At 43.3% G+C, this 19,921-nt stretch overlaps 1 long non-coding RNA gene across 2 annotated transcripts in view; it reads left to right on the top strand.

Annotated features, from left to right (window-relative positions):
• Positions 1-19,921, top strand: part of LOC309622156 — a 55,139-nt gene that overhangs the window by 3,667 nt on the left and 31,551 nt on the right. Inside the window, exon 2 of one of the 2 annotated variants that reach the window (XR_014240562.1) lies at positions 7,044-7,175. The exons of the other annotated variant lie outside the window; for it this stretch is intronic. This is a non-coding gene — a long non-coding RNA (uncharacterized lncRNA). The remainder of the gene's footprint in view (positions 1-7,043; positions 7,176-19,921) is intronic. 2 annotated transcript variants of the gene reach the window in all.

The raw sequence follows: 19,921 nt of genomic DNA, 5'->3' as shown, positions 1-19,921 counted from the left end.
ACTTTGCATCTGCTAATCCCAGACTCCCAATCCATCCCTCCCCCAGCCTCCTCCCCCTTGGCAACCACGAGGCTGCTCTCTATGTCTGTGAGTCCTTTTGTGTTTCGTAGATAAGTTCATTCGCGTCATATTTTAGATTCCACATATAAGTGATAGCATATGGTATTTGTCTTTCTGTTTCTGACTTACATCACTTCGTATGATAATCTCTAGGTCCATCCATGTTGCTGCAAGTGGCATTATTTCATTCTCTTTTGTGGCTGAGTAGTGTTCCATTGTATATAGGTACCACATCTTCTTTATCCATTCCTCTGTCGATGGACACGTAGGTTGTTTCCATGTCTTGGCTATTGTGAAGAGTGCTGCAGTGAACACTGGGGTGCACGTATCTTTTCAAGTTATGTTTTTCTCCGGATATATGCCCAGGAGTGGGATTGCAGGATCATATGGCAACTCTGTTTTTGGTTTTTTTGAGGAACCTCCATACCGTTTTCCATAGTGGCTCCGCCAGTTTACATTCTGTTGTGGCATTTTTGGATGACGTTCAGAGTTGGCTTCTTAGGTAAGGTGTTCACTTGCTAAGGGTCACTGAGTTCAAAGGAAGCTATTTCCGCTCTGGATGTTCTTCTCCTGAAAACTGTAGTGAAAAGCCCACCTGAGGGCCCATCTCACTCCCACCAATGAAGGGTGTCACCTTGACATGTTACTTCACAACTTGAAGTTCAGTTTCCCCTGCAAGCATAAAATGGAATTAGCGTTACAGAGAAGAAGACGTTCTATTTTGTCATCATCCTGGGCATTGATTTTGGTTTGTCGAGGGTCCGCTTTACGCGTGTAATATTTATTTACCAGCAAAATTGAAAAATGAGTATCAGAATCTTCTTTCAACAGATTAAGAGACAGGCTGAGATGGGTTTAAGTAAGTGAGGCAGCAAGTGATGGAGCTGAGTCACACGCTGGTCTGCCTGACACCAAAGGTAATCTTCCCTTCACTGTGACAGATTTCGCGTGTGTTGAGAGTTGCTGAGATACACACACAGTACATGTCATTCCTTGTGGCACAGACTTCCTCCGCTCTCACTTTTTTCTGCCTGGGAGATCTGGGCACCCAGGAGAACACAGCTTCTCTGTAATGTTCTAAAACTGAGAGGGTCTGCTCTGAGCGCAACAAGTCTAGGATACACATTTCCGCATGTTTTCTGATTTAGGAAAGAGCAGGCAGATTGGAAAGTGACAGCAACATTAGAAGCATGGTCCTGGGAAGTTGGGTGCCTTTCTTGGTGGGATGGGCATGGAACCTAGAGCTGCCTCTTTTGCGATTAATTTTAAGTGAAATGCAATTCTAAGAGGGAGGAGCTCTCCAGAACAGCTGTCACTGCAGATGGAGAATGTTACAGACCTTCTGAGAGCCTTGTGGTCTTCACAGCTGGACCCAGCTTTCAGGAGAGTGACCACACATACCTGGGAGGATTTCTAGATGTACTAAAGGGAAGCAGAGTCGGGAAATGTGATTTTAGTAGTAGTCAGTGAGTGGGAAAGAATTGGTGTTTTGTAAACCAAATGCCCTAGAATTTAAATCTGGCTCTCTCAGTAGCTATGCAGCCTTAAGCAAGTGAGTATCTTGGACCTTGATAGTTCTCATCTGTAAAATGGGGATAATAAAAGTACCTACCTTATTAACTTCAACCCTCCCCCAAAGGCTTTCCCGACCATGTGTACTCACCCACCCCTTAGACTGCGATTAAATGACCCTCCTCCATTTTACCGGGCTCCCTTGACTTTAATTCTGTCATGGCTGTAATCAAGGAGTGTTGTGATGATCTGTCTGTATGTTTGTGAGAAATTGAAAGGCTAGGGTCCAGCCTGATACATACCTGTTCCCCCTGAGTCAGCACAGTGACCTGAACTTGGCATCCAGCAGGGGTTCAAAATACATTGATTGAGTGAAAGAGTGTGACAAAGCCTACATGGATCATAGAGGATGGTTCTCATTGCACCTAATAATTGTTTATTACAAATATAAAATGAAAGACGAGTGAAGAGAGGCAACTCCACACATAGCTTTTCACGTATGTGAAAAGGGAGGCTTCATCATGTTCCTTGGATAGTCTGTTTTTCCTTGAAGCACAACAAGGGCTTCAGAGTGGGGCTACAGTAGGTAGTTCAGTAGAAACTTCTCAAATACAAAGGGATTGGAACAAAAAACTACCTCCCCATTTTTTTTTTTTTTTCTTTGCTTAACGGATGAACCATGGGGATGAATACGGGACTTGTAAGTTTGTGATTTTGTGAGTAACGGCACACGTGTGCACAGTCACGGGTGTGAGCCCAGCGGTCAACGGAGGTCAAATCCAGGTGAGTGTTTCCACTCTCTCGCAAAGAGGCAGCGCTCCTTGATTTCTCCTGCTTCTTTGATCACTCCCTCTGGTCCCCTGACTGCTGTATCCCCGCTTTTCAGTGATTTTGTCCTCTGTACAGACCTCTAATTCAGCAACTAAACCCTTCCTAGCGCTGTTCCGTTCATGCCTCAGAGTCAAATGTGAAACCCTCAGAAAGGTGTACGAGGCCCTACAAGATCTGGCCCCATTTCCTCTCTGGCTTTACGCCCCCAGCCTCCCTTCAGTCACTCAGGTCCAGGACTCTGCAGTTTCTGGGTCTTGTCAGCCAGGCTCCCTCCTCAGGGTCTTTGCTCTAGCTCTTCCCTTTGCCCGGATGCTCCTCACCCACATGTGCTTGGCTGACTTCCTCATTTCCCTGGAGGCCTTGCTCAGTTCTCGCCTTCTCAGTGAGGGCTAACCAGGCCACAGGACAGCATATTGCCAAGTGCACCCATCTTTCCCACCCTCCACCCTATCCCTGATCCCCTTTGCCTTGGCCTAAATTGTCCTTTTGTCATAACACTTGTCAACTGACAGACTCTGTTATTTACTTCTTTGTTAGGTTTGTTGCTTACCTCTGTCCTCCCCCAGAGCTCCCAGCTGTGAGGTCCTTGGTCTTAGGGATCTTTGTCTCTTGCTCACTGGTCAATCTCCAGCAGCCCAGAACTTTGCTGAGCACACACTGTAGTCATGCAGAGGATATCTGTTGATGTAATGAGTGTGTCTGCCTCCCTTGGTACATTGTGATACCCTTGAGGGCAAGGGCCATGTTTCATTGGTCTTTGTCAGTCCATGATCCAGGACACTTTCTGGTACAACTGGGAAGGCACTACTGAATGTTCATTGAATTAATCAATCAATTAATTAATTTGTGAAAGTGATACTAACAGGGAAGACATTTTGTTTTACAAACTGCAGTTATTCCAGTAGGTGCCATCTGTGTGAGCACCATGTCTGTATGAGCTGCCATGCAAACTCTGCTAGTCGGCGCGGCCAGATGTCTGACTCATTTTCTGTGGCTGCCTCCTAGGCCAGCCCTGTGCTGACTACACAGCATGACTTAGGGTGGCGTTTCCAGACCTCAGGCCTTCGTCACCTAAATAGACTTTGCCTTATCTGCGCAGAACACGTACTAAGTTACATAATATATTTTCTTCAAATAAAATTGTATCTTTGAGAATAAAAGATAATCATACAGTTAAACACGGTGAATGCAAAAGAATGTAATGAGCTAGTTGAGATGAAAGTTGAGAGTAATGTGAAGTAATAGTACACGCAATGATGGGCACCAAGCTAGGCTCGTCATTGATCTTCTGTCGTTGAATCCTAGGACTACGGGATTTGTAGTTGAATTCCTTCAAAGGAGATATTGTCATTCCCACTTCATAAGGCAGACTGTTGAGATGACGGACATTCTGTAAGTTGCCCACGATCTGGCAGTAGATAGCCCAAGTGAGCGGGAAACTCGGGGCTCATCGATGATAACACCCCAGAAAGAGTGCAGCATAGGCAGACCCCCGCTTAATTTGCTCCCAGCAGTCCTGTCGGGTTCCCTTCCTTTTTTCACTGATCCAGCTCTCCAAAGCTTTCATCCCATCTCCTAACACTTGCAGAAGCTCTTCATCCCAGAGCTCTCGCCCCAGCTGCTTTGGCCAGATGTTGGCACATTCAACACTGATTCCTGCTGCGGCAGATGGAAGGTGACTATTCTGAGTCCTTGTGAAGGAACAAAGTAATTGTTGTTTACACTCCCTCATGCCTTTTGATGACTGTGGATCCTGGGGAGGGTCCCTTGTTGCAGAGCTAGTTTCCTTGTGTGAGAATCCTGTTCTTGGCAGGATGCCCTTTCCTTCCACAAAGACATCAGACTGGCCCAGGAGGGAGGATCAGGAGTTTACTGATCGATGCTGCTGTGCACCCACAGGCCCAGGCACCGTGAGACCAGTTCCCTCAGAAGCAATACTACAGATTTCTCAGGGTTACCAAGCTGTTCTGCACATTTCGCAGGCTCCTTTGATGAAGACAACAAGTGCGGTGTGGAATCAAAATTGGGGTCAGGAAAACGGCCACATTCTCCCGGTACCCCCAGTAAAATCCACCTGTTCTGGGAAGGTGCACCATTAGTGAGCAGCATGGTAGGGTGGCCCTGACCAGGGGTTCTGAGCCGGGCATCATCCTCTGGAATTCGAGATTAGTAGGAAAACGGCTTTTCCTTTACTTCCCCCCCCCCCACCCCATCTTCTCCTCGGGTGTTTATTATTTCAGGGCACATTGGAAAATCGGTGGTTTTGTTAGCAGTTCTCCCCAAATGCGAGATCTCCTAGGAGAGGACACCCATTAGACTCTTAGTTTCTAAACTTCGCTTTAACTTCGATCAAACGGCTTTTAGTACCAGCCTACATCTCAAAGGAAGTATCCTTGATTTGTTGCTTCGGATGAACTTGCTGCTGTGTGTAATTCCCAAAATTCTTGTAAAGGAATCCTTTTTTTCTGTTGTTGCTTTTTCCTAACTACGTATCAGAAGAGATGATAAAATCTCTTTGAGGGCCGACCGTGTGTCAGGTATTTACATATCTCACTGACAATTTTCATAAAATCCCTGTGGCATAAGTACCATTATTCCAGTTTCACAAATGAGGAAATCAAGGCCCAGGAGGGTAGATAACCTTGCTCATCACAGAGCTAGGAAGTGGCAGAGCTGGGATTTAGGAGAACTGCTGTCACAATCCATTGTCTGCATATCTCCACATTTTTAAAAAGTTTTTGAAAAAAATTCCTGTGTTCTTGAGAGTCACCAATGTAAATTTAAAAATTCCACACCGTTGCTGTGTCCTCATTGTATTTATTTTTCGAGGTTTTCTCATGACAAATAGTACCTTCCTTTACAGAAAACGTTAAGCTTATAACATTAGAGTTGGGGGTGGCAGGCATGGAAAGGCTTACACATGACTAAGTTCTGGGAATTGTTGCTTTTAGCCATACTGTGGGCTAAAGCCCGTGCCACGTGCTGTGTGGAGGCACATGGACAAATGAACCAGATCTCGTCCTCCAACACCTCCTAGGTTCTAGAAGAGTTTGCATGATACTCAAAAACCACACACATGCTACCTATATAGAATGCATCTACTGTCCTCCCAGATTGCAAGTGGATGTTTTTGCTGTCAGCGTTTCAGTATGAAAGAAATGCCTTCAGCAAACCTTCAGCAATGCCTACCATGTTTCATGCCGTGTACGTCGTACAGGATAAGCGAAGAGCAAAGAAAATATGGTCCCAGCCCTTAAGGATCTCACAGGAAAACAAACATAAAAAAGAATGTAATTTCTGAATTAGAAGTATCCACGGAGTACATACATTTACAGTGCAAGAGAGGAAAAGAGGAAGAAGAGACAAAGATTTGGGGGATAAAAAAATAGAGGCGGTAGGATCAGGAGTCAGATCAGGGGAACTGAGACCTTGTGACTGTGAACATGAAGGCCTCTAGCTGAAAATGCCACTGTCTGGGGGCTCATGGATGTGATTCCTTAATCCTGAATATTTGTGATTTTCAGCAAAACAATTAAATAATCAAATTATCAGTCTTATATTCACTAATTAATTTCTGCAGTTAAAGTTTTTAAAATGATTTTTGTGCTTCAGTCACTTTTTACTTGCAAAGCCTAGGGGATTGAAAAAGGCTCCCACCGTGAGGACATTTCAGAAACTGAGAGATTGTTAGAAAGGCCGGCACTGATCACGAAGCCAGGAAGTCAGCAGTGCACTGGTACTAGAAGCTGCTGCATACAGGGAGCCGGTATAAAAGTCAGAAAATGCGTGTGTTCCATGTGCCATGGTAGGCTCTGGGGTTAGAGGGATCAGGCAAGCTGATCCAGCTGTCTTAGTACAGAAAGTCACGCAGGCCGATCTTAAACCCAGTGGTCTGTAAAGATTTGTCAGGATTATCGAGGAGGTGTCTCACCTGCACACACACAGGAGCACGCGTGCGCGCGCGCACACACACACACACAGACACACACACACACACACACACACTCACACACAGTTAATAAATTAGAATTCCGAAACACAGCTAGGATCACAGAGTGTTGGAGCCAGTCTGTCTACCTCTAAAGCCTCAAAGAATGTCTATGACATCAAACCCTTTTTCATAATAATTTATTTCCATTTAATTCAGAGCCACTACCTGCAGTTCCCCTGACTGCTTGCCTGCTGTTGCCCTGTAGAGAGCCTGGGAACTGAGTGTTCTGCTTTACCTGAAGTGCAGGGACTGAGTGGGCAGCTCCAGTGTCCAAGCCCTTCACACTGAGTATGGCCCTATCTTACCAGGACGTGCCCTCATGTTGCTGTCACACTGCAGGCTGTCTGTCCTTGCCTCTGTATTGCAGTTAATCTTCCAGTACACTAGCGTTAGAATTCTCTGCCCTGCGACTTTGGTGGCGCTTATTTTAATTTGCACCTTAGAGGTTCATGTGGTTATGGCTGGGCCAGAAATGATTCCTCACCCTCGCCAGTAGGTTGGATACTACAGAGAATTACCTTACGCACAACAGATTCAATATGCTAATGACCTGAATAGCGGCGTATCAGCTTTCTAGTGCTGCGTAACAAACTGCCGCAAATTTGGCAGCTTAAACCAGCACGTATTTATTATTTCACGGCTTCCACAGGTAACACGTGTGGCATGCATCAAGTGAGTTCTCTGCTTAGGGTCTCACAAGGCTGAAATCAAGGTGCCAGTGGGCCTGGGATCTTACCTGGAGGCTCCGGGGAAAAAGCAGCTGCCAAGCTCATTCATCCAGGTGAGTGGCAGAATCCAGCTCCTGTGGTGGCAGGACTGAACTATGTCCTTGCAGGATGTCGTCGGGGCTGCTCTCAGATCCTAGAGGCTGCCTGTATATGGTTCCCTCCATCTTTAAGCAAACAGTGGTGTGTCAGATCCTCCTTGGGCTTCAGATCTCTGTTGCTTCCCTCTGCTGCAAGCCAGAGAACACGGTCTGCTTTTAAAGGGCGCCTGTGGTTAGATTAGGCCCTTTTGGATAATCCAGGATAATCTCCTTATTCTAAGGTCAGGGGTTTAATAACCTCAATTACAACTGCAAAATCCTGTTAGCCACGCAGCATAGTGCAAATGTGCACGTGATTCCTCCTCTAATTCACAGTACCTGGGATTATGGTGGGATATGTTGGGAGACCAGTTTTAGAATTCTGCCTACCACAGCCTTTACTAACCGTCAGATGATTATTTGTTAAAACCCTGTTTTGTGACCCTGATGGGGTATCTGTAATTCCTGTGATCATACTGCCCACTCTTTACTGAGTTCCATCATGTCATCATGTAGTTTTACTTGCACCAGGAGCTTGTGCCTTCCCAAGTGTATTGGTCAGGGTTCCAGAGGAACAGGACCAATAGGATATTTAGAGAGAGAGAGAGAGAGAGAGAGAGAGAGAGAGAGAGAGAGATTGAGAGATTTTTTATTAGGAATTGGCTCCCATGTTGTGGAGGCTGACAAGACCCAAGGTCTGCATTTGGCAAGGTGGAGACCCAGGAGAGCTGATGGTGTAGTTCCAGTCCGGGTCCAAAGGCCTGAGAACCAGGAGAGCCAGTGGTGTAAGTTCCAGTCGCAAAGCTGCTGGCATCGTCTCAAGAAGATGCGCTTTTTCAGTTCAAGTCCGCAGGCAGGGAAAGACCAGTGTCCCACCTCAAGCAGTCAGGCTTCAGTCCCTCCTGCTTGAGGGAAGGTCAGCTTTTTTTGTCCTGTTCAGGCTTTCAAGTGATTGCTATGGGACACCCCCATTAGAGGGCCACCTGCTTTACTCAGTCTACCTATCCAAATGGTGATCTCATCTAAAACTCCCTCACAGACACACTCACAATAATGGTCGACCTAATATCTGGGCATCCTCCGTGGGCCAGTCACGTCGACACATAATATTACACATCACTCCAGGCACCTTGACACAGTCCATGAGTTAACATTGATTTTAAAATCCCTATTCTATCTCAATTAACCGTTCGGTTTCCCAGCTTCCTCGCCTACAAGACGGAGTTGTGAATAATTTCGCTTTGTTAGTTGCATTTAAACTAATTACCTTTAAGGTTATATGTGTGAAAGGGAAAAACGGATCAGGAAGCAGCTTACATTCTTTACCGTAAAGGAGAATTCTGCATCATGTGGCATGCAGATTTAATAATACCTAATATTTATGAAATATTTACCATATTTAGCAAGTCCTCTTGTAAGCTGTTTAAATGCTTTACCTCATTTGTTCAGCAAAACACCATGAGATACATGCCATTGTTAGTCCCCTTTCCATATGAAGAAACTGAAGCACAGAAGTTAAGAAATTTGTCCAAGATGACGGCTGGTAAGTGGCAGGCCCAGGATTGGAATCTATGGCTTCAGAACCAATGTCCCTAACTAATTAGTGTGACCATATAATTTGTCATCCACACCAGAATGAGAGCACTATTAAAAATTATACCTCAGTGGGCATAAAACAGGAAAGACTTAGATGTATGAAGACACTGCTCACTCTGTTAGTGAACATTCTTTGGGTTGCAAGTAGCAGAAACTTCTTTTCTAGATTGGCTCAATCCAAAAGGAAGTTCATGATCTCAGAGTATTTGTGACATCAGCATCACTTTTCCTCCCTCTGCTCGATGATTCCTGTCAGCATACAAACTGGTGTTGTTATTTCTTTTGATTATTATTATTTTAGAAAAACAAACACAAAACAGACAAAAAGACGTTCTTTTTGCCTCACTCCCTCTTACCTCCTGTGGGGCCATTTCTCCTCCCCTTGGTAGCAGACCTCCCATAAGGAGTGTCTACACTCGCTGTCTCCAGTTCCCCTCCTCCCATTCTGTCTTAATCTCACTCTGACCAAACGAGTGCACCTTCACCTAAACTGCAACCGTTCCGGTCAACGTAAGAATGGCATCGATATTTCTAAGTCAATGGCTGTGTCACAGTCCCCTCCTTAAGTGACCTGTCCATAATTTTGGACCCAGTTGATCCCTCCCTCCACCTGGAACTACTTTCTCCCCTGGTGTATTATTCAGCATTCTCTAGAGACGTGGAAACAATAGGATATGTATACGGGAAGTGATTTATTAAAAGGAATTGTCTCACGCAATTTTGGAGGCTGAGAAGTCTCCCAATCTGGTGTCTGCAAGCTGGAGTCCCAGAAGAGCTGGTGGCCTAATTCAGTTTGACTCCAGTGGCCCAAGAACCAAGAGAACCAACGATGTAGATTCCAGTCGGGGTCTGAAGACCTGAGAAACTGTAGTGCCGAGGACAGAAGAAGATCAGTGTCCCAGTTCATTCATTCAGTCAGGCAGGAAAGGCTCAGTTTTTCCTTCCTCCACGTTTTGGTTCTGTTCAGGCCTTGAGGGATTGTTTGATGTCCACGCGTGCTGGGAAGGGCACACTGCTTTCCTGAGTCCACAGATTCAAATGTTAGTTTCACCTGGAAAGAGCCTTACGGACATACCCAGAGATGATGTTTAGCCAAATATTTGGACACCCCGTGATCCAGTCAAGTTGACACATACACACCTGCGTTCCAGGACCGTACTTTCCTGGTTGTTCTCTGATGTCATGTAGCTGTAGCTCCTCAGTCTTCTTGGCTGTTTCTCCTCCTTTTCCTGTGATCTCTTGATACCGACAAAGCTCAGAACTGAATCCTTGTCCTCTTCTCCTCTCTACCTACGCTCATTCCTTTCGTGATCTCATCCAGTACTGTGGCTTTCTATGCCATCTGTACCCTCTTCTCTCCCCACTTTAGATAGCCAACTTAGACTGCAGAGTCTGTTGCCACTGTCCCCTTGGAAGTCCACATGGATGTCTAATAGGCATTAGATTTTAGCCATGTAAAAACTGAACTTACTTCAAACAGTCGACTTCTGTTCTTTGTCATCTCAGTTAACATTAACATTATCCTTCTAACGACAGCCTCTTCAATAAGTGGTGCTGGGAAAACTGGACAGCTACATGGAAAAGAATGAAATGAGAACACTGCCTAACACCATACACAAAAATAAACTCAAAATGTATTGAAGACCTAAAGGTAAGGCCAGACACTATCAAACTCTTAGAGGAAAGCCTAGGCAGAACACTCTATGACATCAATCACAGCAGGTTCCTTTTTGACCCACCTCCTAGAGGAATGGAAATAAAACCAAAAGTAAACACATGGGACCTAATGAAACTTAAAAGCTTTTGCACAGCAAAGGAAACCATAAAGAAGACGAAAAGACAACCCTCAGAATAGGAGAAAGTATTTGCAAACGAAGCAACGGACAAAGGATTCATCTTCAAAACATACAAGCAGCTCATGCAGCTCAATATCAAAAAAACAAACAACCCAATCCAAAAAATGGGAGGAAGACCTAAATAGACGTTTCTCCAAAGAAGATATACAGATGGCCAACAAACACATGAAAGGATGCTCACCATCACTAATCATTAGAGAAATGCAAATCAAAACTACAATGAGGTATCACCTCACACCAGTCAGAATGGCCGTCATCAAAATATCTTCAAACAATAAATGCTGGAGAGGGTGTGGAGAAAAGGGAACCCTCTTGCCCTGTTGGCGGGAATGTAAACTGATACAGCCACTATGGAGGACAGTATGGAGGTTCCTTAAAAAACTAAAAATAGAACTACCATACGACCTAGCAATCCCACTCCTGGGCGTATACCCTGAGAAAACCATCATTCAAAAAGAGTCATGGCCCACAATGTTCATTGCAGCTCTATTTACATTAGCCAGGACATGGAAGCAGCCTAAGTGTCCATCGACAGATGAATGGATAAAGAAGATGTGGCACATATATACAATGGAATATTACTCAGCCATAAAAAGAAACGAAACTGAGTTATTTGTAGTGAGGTGGTTGTACGTAGAGACTGTCATACAGAGTGAAGTAAGTCAGAAAGAAAAACAAATACCGTAGGCTAACACGTATATATGGAATCTAAAAAAAAAAAACAAACAAAAAAAGAAATGGTTCTGAAGAACCTAGGGGCCGGAAAGGAATAAAGACACAGACGTAGAGCATGGACTTGAGGATACGGGGAAGGGGAAGGGTAAGCTGGGACGAAGTGAGAGAGTAGCATTGACATATACACACTACCACATGTAAAATAGATAGCTAGTGGGAAGCAGCTGCATAGCACGGGGAGATCAGCTCGGTGCTTTGTGACCACCTAGAGGGGAAGGATAGGGAGGGTGAGAGGGAGACGCAAGAGGGAGGAGATATGGGGATATATGTATTATGTATAGCCGATTCACTTTGTTATACAGCAGCAACTAACACACCATTGTAAAGCAATTATGCTCCTCTAAAGATGTTGAAAACAAGCAACAACAACAAAAGAAACAAACAGAAAAACACATTATCCTTCTAGATGCTCACCTAGAAAGATTGGGGTCAGTCTTGCCATTATATCCATCCAGAAATCCTGTTGCTTCCATGGTCTAATGCCTCCTCCCGTGCTACCACTTGATTCTAAGCCACTACACTTTATTGCCTTAGAACAGCAACAACTTGCAACACCTTCGAAGTATTTACGTGGTCTACAGTTTTCTACAAGATTTGCTCTTGTGTTATTTCTCTGAAATCCAACTACACTACCACTAGATCCCTCCACATCTACCTTAACCCTAGTAGTTACACTTTAACTGAAGCCTCTTGCACTGGCTGTTCTCTGTGTTGCAAATGTTCTTCCTCCACATATTTAATGGCTCGCCCCCTCAACTCCTTCAAGACTTTACTCAAATAATCACTTTCTGAGGAAGGCCTATCCTGACCACTTCACAAAATTTCCAGTTTCTCAGCATTCCAGACCTAGTTTGCTTTTCATAACAGTGTAATCTTCCTACTTAGAGTATAATTTAATCATTTATTTGATTTATTGTTTATACAGTTACCCCAAAATATGCGTTCTGTGAGGGCAGAGACAGATGTCTGTTTGTTGACTACAGTCTCTTCAGGGTCAACAGGAGTGCCTGGCAGTTAGCTGTCAGTCACTACCGTTTGGTCCACTTCCCAAATAGCCTGCAAGTGCAAAGTAGGGTGGGTTGTAGCCATGGCGAAGTCTAGCTCAGGGATGTCATCAAGGGTTCAGATACTTTCCCTCTCGTTTTCTCAGCCACCTCAGTGTCCTCATCATTCTGGTCCCCAGATGTCTGAGGCAGTTCAGGGCTCGTATCTAGGAATGGTAATATTTAGGCAAAAAGGGAAAATATCTTCCAGGGTTCCTTTTCAAAGAGAAAGAAAACTGACATGATACTTTCCGGAAGGTATCCACCCGCATCGACCCAAACATGTGAGACTGAATCTGGTCACATGACCAACCTAAAATCAGAGATTGTCAAGGATATTGGATGCGTCCTGACCGGCTTAGATGAACATGAGATGATGAGGAGTTTATCACAGTGTTCCCTGAAGCACATCTGTGCACTGGTGTGATAAGATGAGAGCGGGGTCGGGGGCGGGGCGGGGAGAGAGAGAGAGGAGAGAGAGAGAGAGAGAGAGGTTTTGTGTGTGTACTTGATAGGGGGCGGAATTCTGGTACTCAGTGGTTTCAGATTGTAAAGAAACAGATGATGGTAATTCAGGAGGCAGAAGATGGGGGAAAGTTGTCGTCTTGCATAGAGACTCCTGGTCTGTTAACGGCATGAGGCTAACATCATCTGATATGTCCATCTCATACTAGGTAATGCTTTGACAGAGGCACCAGAAATACTCACAGTCAAGTTGGTAGAGACACTTTTACCCACACAGTGTTTAGATAGGCATTAAAAGTGTTTTATTTCATGGATGAGTAACCAACCCCTTCTGACTGGTAACATCTTCTTCACGTAGCCATGTTAATACCTTTATTCAAATCTCAAGGTTTCCCTGTCTTGGGACCTTCCTATTCTCTTTTGTTGGGTTCAGTTTTGAAATAACATATACCTGCATACAAAAGAAGCATAAAACATATATACAGAGATTTATAATGAACAGTTAAAATGTGAAAACCTATGTGACCACCACTCAAAGCAATGAATCAAATAGTATTAAAACCGCAGAGCCCCTGAGGCTTCCCTCCCTGACCACGACCGTGTGTCTCCTCAGTAGAGAAATCTGCCATCCTAATCGTTGTTCAGTATCTCTTTTTTTTTTATATTAATTAATTAATTTATTCATTTTGGGCTGTGTTGGGTCTTCGTTGCTGCGTGTGGGCTTTCTCTAGTTGCGGCGAGCGGGGGCCACTGTTGGTTGCGGTGCACGGGCCTCTCATTGCGGTGGCTCCTCTTGTTGCGGAGCACGGGCTCTAGGCACACAGGCTTCAGTAATGGTGGCACGCGGGCTCAGTAGTTGTGGCTCACGGGCTCCAGAGCGCAGGCTCAGTAGTTGTGGCGTGCGGGCTGAGTTGCTCCGCGGCATGTGAGATCTTCCCGGACCAGGGCTCGAACCCACGTCCCCTGACTTGGCAGGCAGATTCTTAACCACTGTGCCACCACGGAAGTCCCCAGTATCTCTTCTTGTTGCTCATTGTAGCTTCACGTACCACCTATGTAAACTACACTAAACTATCTAGTTTGATTAAAAAACAAAAACAAAAAGCCTTATGGCATCAGGCATCCCTTGTCTGCTTTGAGTTTTTAGTGTACACTCAGAAAACCACCTCATGCAACTTGTTTCTAGAGGCTCCTTGAAATGTGTAAAGAAATCCCTCTTCCCAGGTTAAAGGGACAAACCGTCTTCCCAAATATGTGCTTGGGGGTGAGTTCAATGCCAGGGTATACATGAGAGCTAAACGGTGTTCTCTACCTCCAGTGAGTCTATAGTCTAGGTAGGAAGATGGTGCTTACCGATGCTGTGCACTGGCAGAGCTGAAGACAGCTCAGGTTAGCAGGAAGGCCATGGGTGAGATATTCTATGTGCCGCCTCTCCCTAGTTTGTGATTTGGGGCGAGTCTCGCTACCTCTCTGAGCCTGTGTACTTACTTCTTAAAGAGAGATTTAAAACCTGCTCCCCAGGGTTGCCATGTGTGGAAGCTTGTAGCTCTCTGCAGTAACCCACTGCACTGGTCCGAAGGAAGGGTGAACAATATTTCAGTTCTCCCTCAACAGTCTACACGGCATACATACGAGTCTAGTGACTTTAGTACCTACTAGGTGTTAATGTGAGGATTTCTTTGGCCCCAGGAGCACACCAAGGCAGCCAAGTGGAGTGGTAGGAGGCTGGGCATTAAGATCAGAAATATCGGGCTTAATGATCATAATCATGGTGAAAGCGAACTTGTACTGTGCCCTGTAAGCCCCCACAGGCACAGAGAGTCTGCCTCCTAGCGGGCACCGCAGTGACACAGTAAGATCTGAGTACTGAGACCAGAAGCGTCTAGGTTACTGATGTACTTTCCTTTTTAAAGAATCAAAAACGTTAGAGAGCCTGAAGTTCTGTTGAGTATTCCCTGCATCCAGTCTGTTGCTCAAAACATACTATATGCATCATCTCATTTAATCCTTACCATGGCCTGGGGAGGTAGGTGCGCTCAGTGATTACCCCTATTTACCAGTCAAAAACCTTGACTTCAGAGATTAAGTAACTTTTCTGTGATCACACAGTTAATAATGAAGGACACAGGAAATGATCCCAGTCGCTATCTAGAGCCCACGTTACTTTTTGTGAGGGAGATAACTTTTTTGGGGAAATAATTTCAAACTTAGAGAAAAGTTTCAAAAATAGTGCAAGGAACTCCCATTTCTACTTCACCCAAATTCCTCAATAGGTAATAGTTCCCATATTTGTTCTCTCTCTTTCTCTCTCTCCTCCACCTTTCTCTTTCTGTCTGTCTCACTGTCTTGTTTTCCTGTCCATACACACACCACACGCAGGTGCACATACATACAAACTTTTTCTAAGTCGTTTGAGAGTAAGCTGCAGACATGTCCTTTGACCCCTAAACACTGCAGTGTTACTTCCTGAGAACTAGGGCATCCTTTGGGGTAAGCACTGTACGATTATCAAAGTCAGGAAACTAACATTGACAGAGTACTGTTATGTATCTGATCACAGACCTTATTCAAATGTGGCAATTATCTCAACCATGTCATTTATAGAAAGTTTTATAATTTTCTGTTCTACTCTCCAGTCTAGAATCACGCTTGTATGTATTTGTTGTTTCACTTAAGTCTTCTTCAGTCTGGAACAAGTCCTCAGACTTACTGTCTTGAACGACCGTAACAGTTTTGAAAAGTATGAACCATGCCCCTCAATGTGGGTTTGCCTGATTTTCGATTCTCATGACTAGATTCAGCTTGTGTATCTTTGCCAGGGAAACGACAAGAGTGATAGTATATTCCTTCTTAGTGCATTATATCAGTCAGCACATGCTATTTATTTACTCTGTACTGGTGAGGTTAAATTTGATCACTTGGTTAAGGTTGTATTCACCAGGTTACCCCAAAGTGAAGTTATTATTTTCCCTTTGTCCACTTAAATATATTGTGGGGGGATACTTGGAGACTACGGAAATATCCTGTTCTACCATCATTGATGATTCTTCCCTAAACCCACTAATATATGATGGTTGAAAAATCATGCGTTTCCAACTCCATCATTTCCCCCCATTTACTAGTTGGGATTCTTCTGCAATGAAGAGCTTTTCTCTGACCCTCATTTGTGAATTATTCATGTCTTCACTGATATCCTGTGAGCTCATGGACATATATTTTATTCACTGGGTATATCAACCCATTACCATCGCGATTCAGTTTGACGCTCCAGTTTGCCCAGATTTGGTCAGTGGAACAATGGAAGCCCCGTAAATCTTGTTCCTGTATCCTTTTAGATGTACCCCTATATTTTTCTTTGAAAATTTCTTTTGGTACAGCAAGATATTCCTGGCTCTTCTTGTACTTTCCCTGTTCCGGCCCTGGAATCAGCCATTTCCCAAGGAGCTCTGGTTTCTTTTGTGTAGAATGGTATTTAGAATCAAGTCTGTGCTTTTAACTGTTGTTTTCTTACTGGCAGTATGAATTTACACCCCCGTACATTTCCCTTAACTTCGTTACCCAATATGTGGAATTGGCATAAAAATAGGAATTTTTTTTTTTTTTTGGCCGTGTTGCGCAGCTCGTGAGATCTTAGTTCCCTGACCAGGGGTCAAACCCAGGCCCCAGCAGTGAAAGCGCTGAGTCCTAACCCATGGACCGCCGGGGAATTCCCCAAAACAGGGTTTTTTGTTATTGGTATGTTGTAAGGTTTAGATACAGTAATGAAGCATGTAGTACAGTGCTTGGCACACAGGTAGTTTTAAACAAATAGCATAATTTCAGCATCAAAAAGAATAATAATAACGGTTTATCACCCAATGAATAAAATAAGAATCTATAAGTCCATTTGAAAACGTGTGGTAGCTATTTTCATCATCATTTTTGTTACTACCAAGTACTTCTGACTGTCAATAAGAGATACCTCTGGGAAAGACCTCAGGTTTACAATAGTAGCCTTGTCAAGTCAAGGCCAACTCAACAGCATCACAGAGCTTGCAAAAATAGAAGCATGAAGAATGATTGCAGAAGCAGGCCTCAGGCCTCGGTGACTGACACCACTTGAGTATTAGAAACAAGGGACATGAAGTGAAGGGCACCAGCTACTCCTACAGCCTGCTTCTGGCACCCAGGACCTCCCTTATCATGGCCCTAAGAGCACTGTGCTGTAAACAGTTGTTTGTCTGCTTCATTCATTAGACTGTGAGCTGATGATGGATGTAACTTGTTTATGACTTATTCTCGGCACCTAAAACAGTACCTGTCAGATAGGAGACATTCGGCAAATGTTTGCCGACTGAATGAATGGAAGTGTTGAGCAGTTTCGAATATCTCATTAGGATAACTAAGGAGAGGAGGAAACTAAGGCTCAAGAAGGTAGAGAAGTATCCCCAAGGTCATACAACTAGTAAGAGATAGAGGTGGAATTCCATCCTGGTCTGACTCTAGAAGCCTGAAGTCTTAGTTGTATTGGCCTCTTTGGGCAGTGGGCCTTCCCAGAAAGATTAACTTGTCCAGTTTCCATGTTTCCCAGAGTCAGGTGGGAGACCCCTAGGCCCCAGATTGCATATCCGAGACTGGTTCAAGGATCAGGCATTTAACTCAACAAATATTTATGGATCACTTACTATAGGCCTTTCCATCTCGGGGGACAGAGCTCTGAGCACAATAGTCAGATCCCCTTTGTTCAGCTATATTTCATTCTAGTGTGAAAAGACAGACAGTGAAGATAGGGATAGATAAGAGTTAATATGGTGGATAAGTTATAGCTTGATTATCAAATAAGTAATTATCCATCATGTGTGTGTACAGAAGAGAGAGTGGATGTGGAGGTGAGAGAGAGCTTGCTGGGGTCAGGGAAGTAGGAGTAGTGTGTAATGGCTGGAGGTAGAATGAGATGTAGACTGGGGGCTGAGGTGGGAAATTGGAAAGCAGAATCCACAAGAAAGTGAGTCACTTAACTTCCCTGAGATGAAGTGTTCTTTTCAAGAAAATGGGGATTTGAATATCTGAGAAAATGCATGGAAATGTCTAAGGCTGAAATCTAAAAACAGTAATTTTATTGTTATCATGTAATATGCATTTAAGATTCTTCCATGTCTTTTCATATCTTGAGAGTTCATTTCCTTTTAGCTCTGAATAATATTTCATTGTCTGGATGGACCACAGTTTATTTATCCATTCACCTACTGAAGGCCATTTATTGCTTCCAAGTTTTGACAATTGTGAATTAAGTTGTTACAAACATTTGTATGCAGATATTTGTGTGGTTATAAGTTTTCAATTCATTTGGGTAAATACCAAGGAGCATGATTGCTGGATCATATGGTAAGAGTATGTTTAGTTTTGTAAGAAGTGCCAAACTGTTTTCCAAACTGACTGCACCATTTTGCGTTCCCACCAGTAATGAATGAGAGTTCCTGTTGTTTGACATCCTTGCCAGCATTTGATGTTGTCAGCATTTTGGATTTGGCCATCCTAATAGGTGTGTAATAGTATTTCATTGTTGTTGAACATGTTTTCATATGCTTATTTGCCATTTGTACATCTTCTTTGGTAAGGTGTCTCTTCAGATCTTTGTTTTTATATCAGGCTATTTTTTAAGCTTTATTGAGGTATAATTTGTATACAAAAAATTGCACATACTTAATGTATATATTTTGATGAGTTTGGTCATGTGCATACACCTGTGATATCATATCCACAATCAAGGTATTAAATATATCCATCACACCCCAAAATTTCCTTGTGCTCTTTTGTGTTTTTTTTGTTGTTGTTGTTTTGTGTGGGGTAAGAACACTTAACATGAGATGTATCCTCTTAACATATTTTAAAGCACACGATATTATATTGTTAACTCTAGGTACTGTGTTGTACAACAGATCTCTTCTTGTTGAGTTTTAAGAATGCTTTGTATATTTTGGATAACAATTCTTTATCAGATGTGTCTTTTGCAAATATTTTCCCCAGGCTGTGGCTTGTCTTCTCTTTCTCTTGACATTGTCTTTTGCAGAGCAGAAGTTTTTTATTTTAATGAAATCTAGCTTATCAGTTATTTCTTTCATGGATCGTGCCTTTGGTGTTGCTAGCTACCGTGTAGGGCTGGTAAACTTTTTTTGTTGATGAGATTCTCCCAGAAAGGCTCACAGTTGCCGAGTGGTCTGCTTGGAAACTGATCTCAGAAGTCGTAGAAATAGTGTCTGCAAAAATAGCATCTACTGTATCAAGTCCCTATTGGAAGTGGGTATCTTTCCAATCTGTGGTCTCTATAAAATATTAATTTGTTATGACAGCAAATACTCAGTTATTTCCACCATATTTCCAGAAGTGTTCTGTACCCTGGATATGCAAAGCTCAATGAAATATGGTATATCATAATGATGGATTTCACCATCTTGTGTTGGAAACAGACAGACAAATGAAAAAAGAAGGAACTGTAGACTCTGAGATATAAATCTGTACAGACTATAGTGGAAATACTAAGGAGGGACGCAGGAAAAGTGGACCAGAGAAATGGACAGAGAAGGAGTATCCCAAAATGTAGGATAAGGGCAGGAGAGCTGTCTCTTCCTTGTTAAGGTCAGAGTCTTCACCTTTACATGACCATTGATTTCTTCATTGAATTCATCATATCCTTGTTTTTATCAGTATAAACCTGAATGAAATATATCTTTATTATGTGAAATAAAATAATTTAATTATCAGACACTTATTTGTTCAACTGTTTCTCCATCCAAAAAATAAAAACTACTTGAGAAGCTATGTTAAAAATTAATCATTTTATATTTGATAAGTTTTTGGAGAATTACCAAATCAAGTCCAACTGTAAGTTCAGATCAGACGGTCAGAAAATAACAGACTGTCCCAAGTACATTGTGAAATCATACGTTAAGAAGTTCAGAATGTGCTGGTACTAGATATTTCTCAAAACAGAGCAATGATCAAGTACATAAACTTTCTCTAAGTGAGGGTAAACTGAGTACAGTGATAT

Source organism: Balaenoptera borealis (genome assembly GCF_965194805.1).
Source record: "Balaenoptera borealis genome assembly, contig: HAP1_SCAFFOLD_1664, whole genome shotgun sequence".
Lineage (NCBI taxonomy): Eukaryota > Metazoa > Chordata > Mammalia > Artiodactyla > Balaenopteridae > Balaenoptera > Balaenoptera borealis.
The sequence above is the reverse complement of the archived record's forward strand: the minus strand, read 5'-3'. Positions and strand labels throughout refer to the sequence as shown.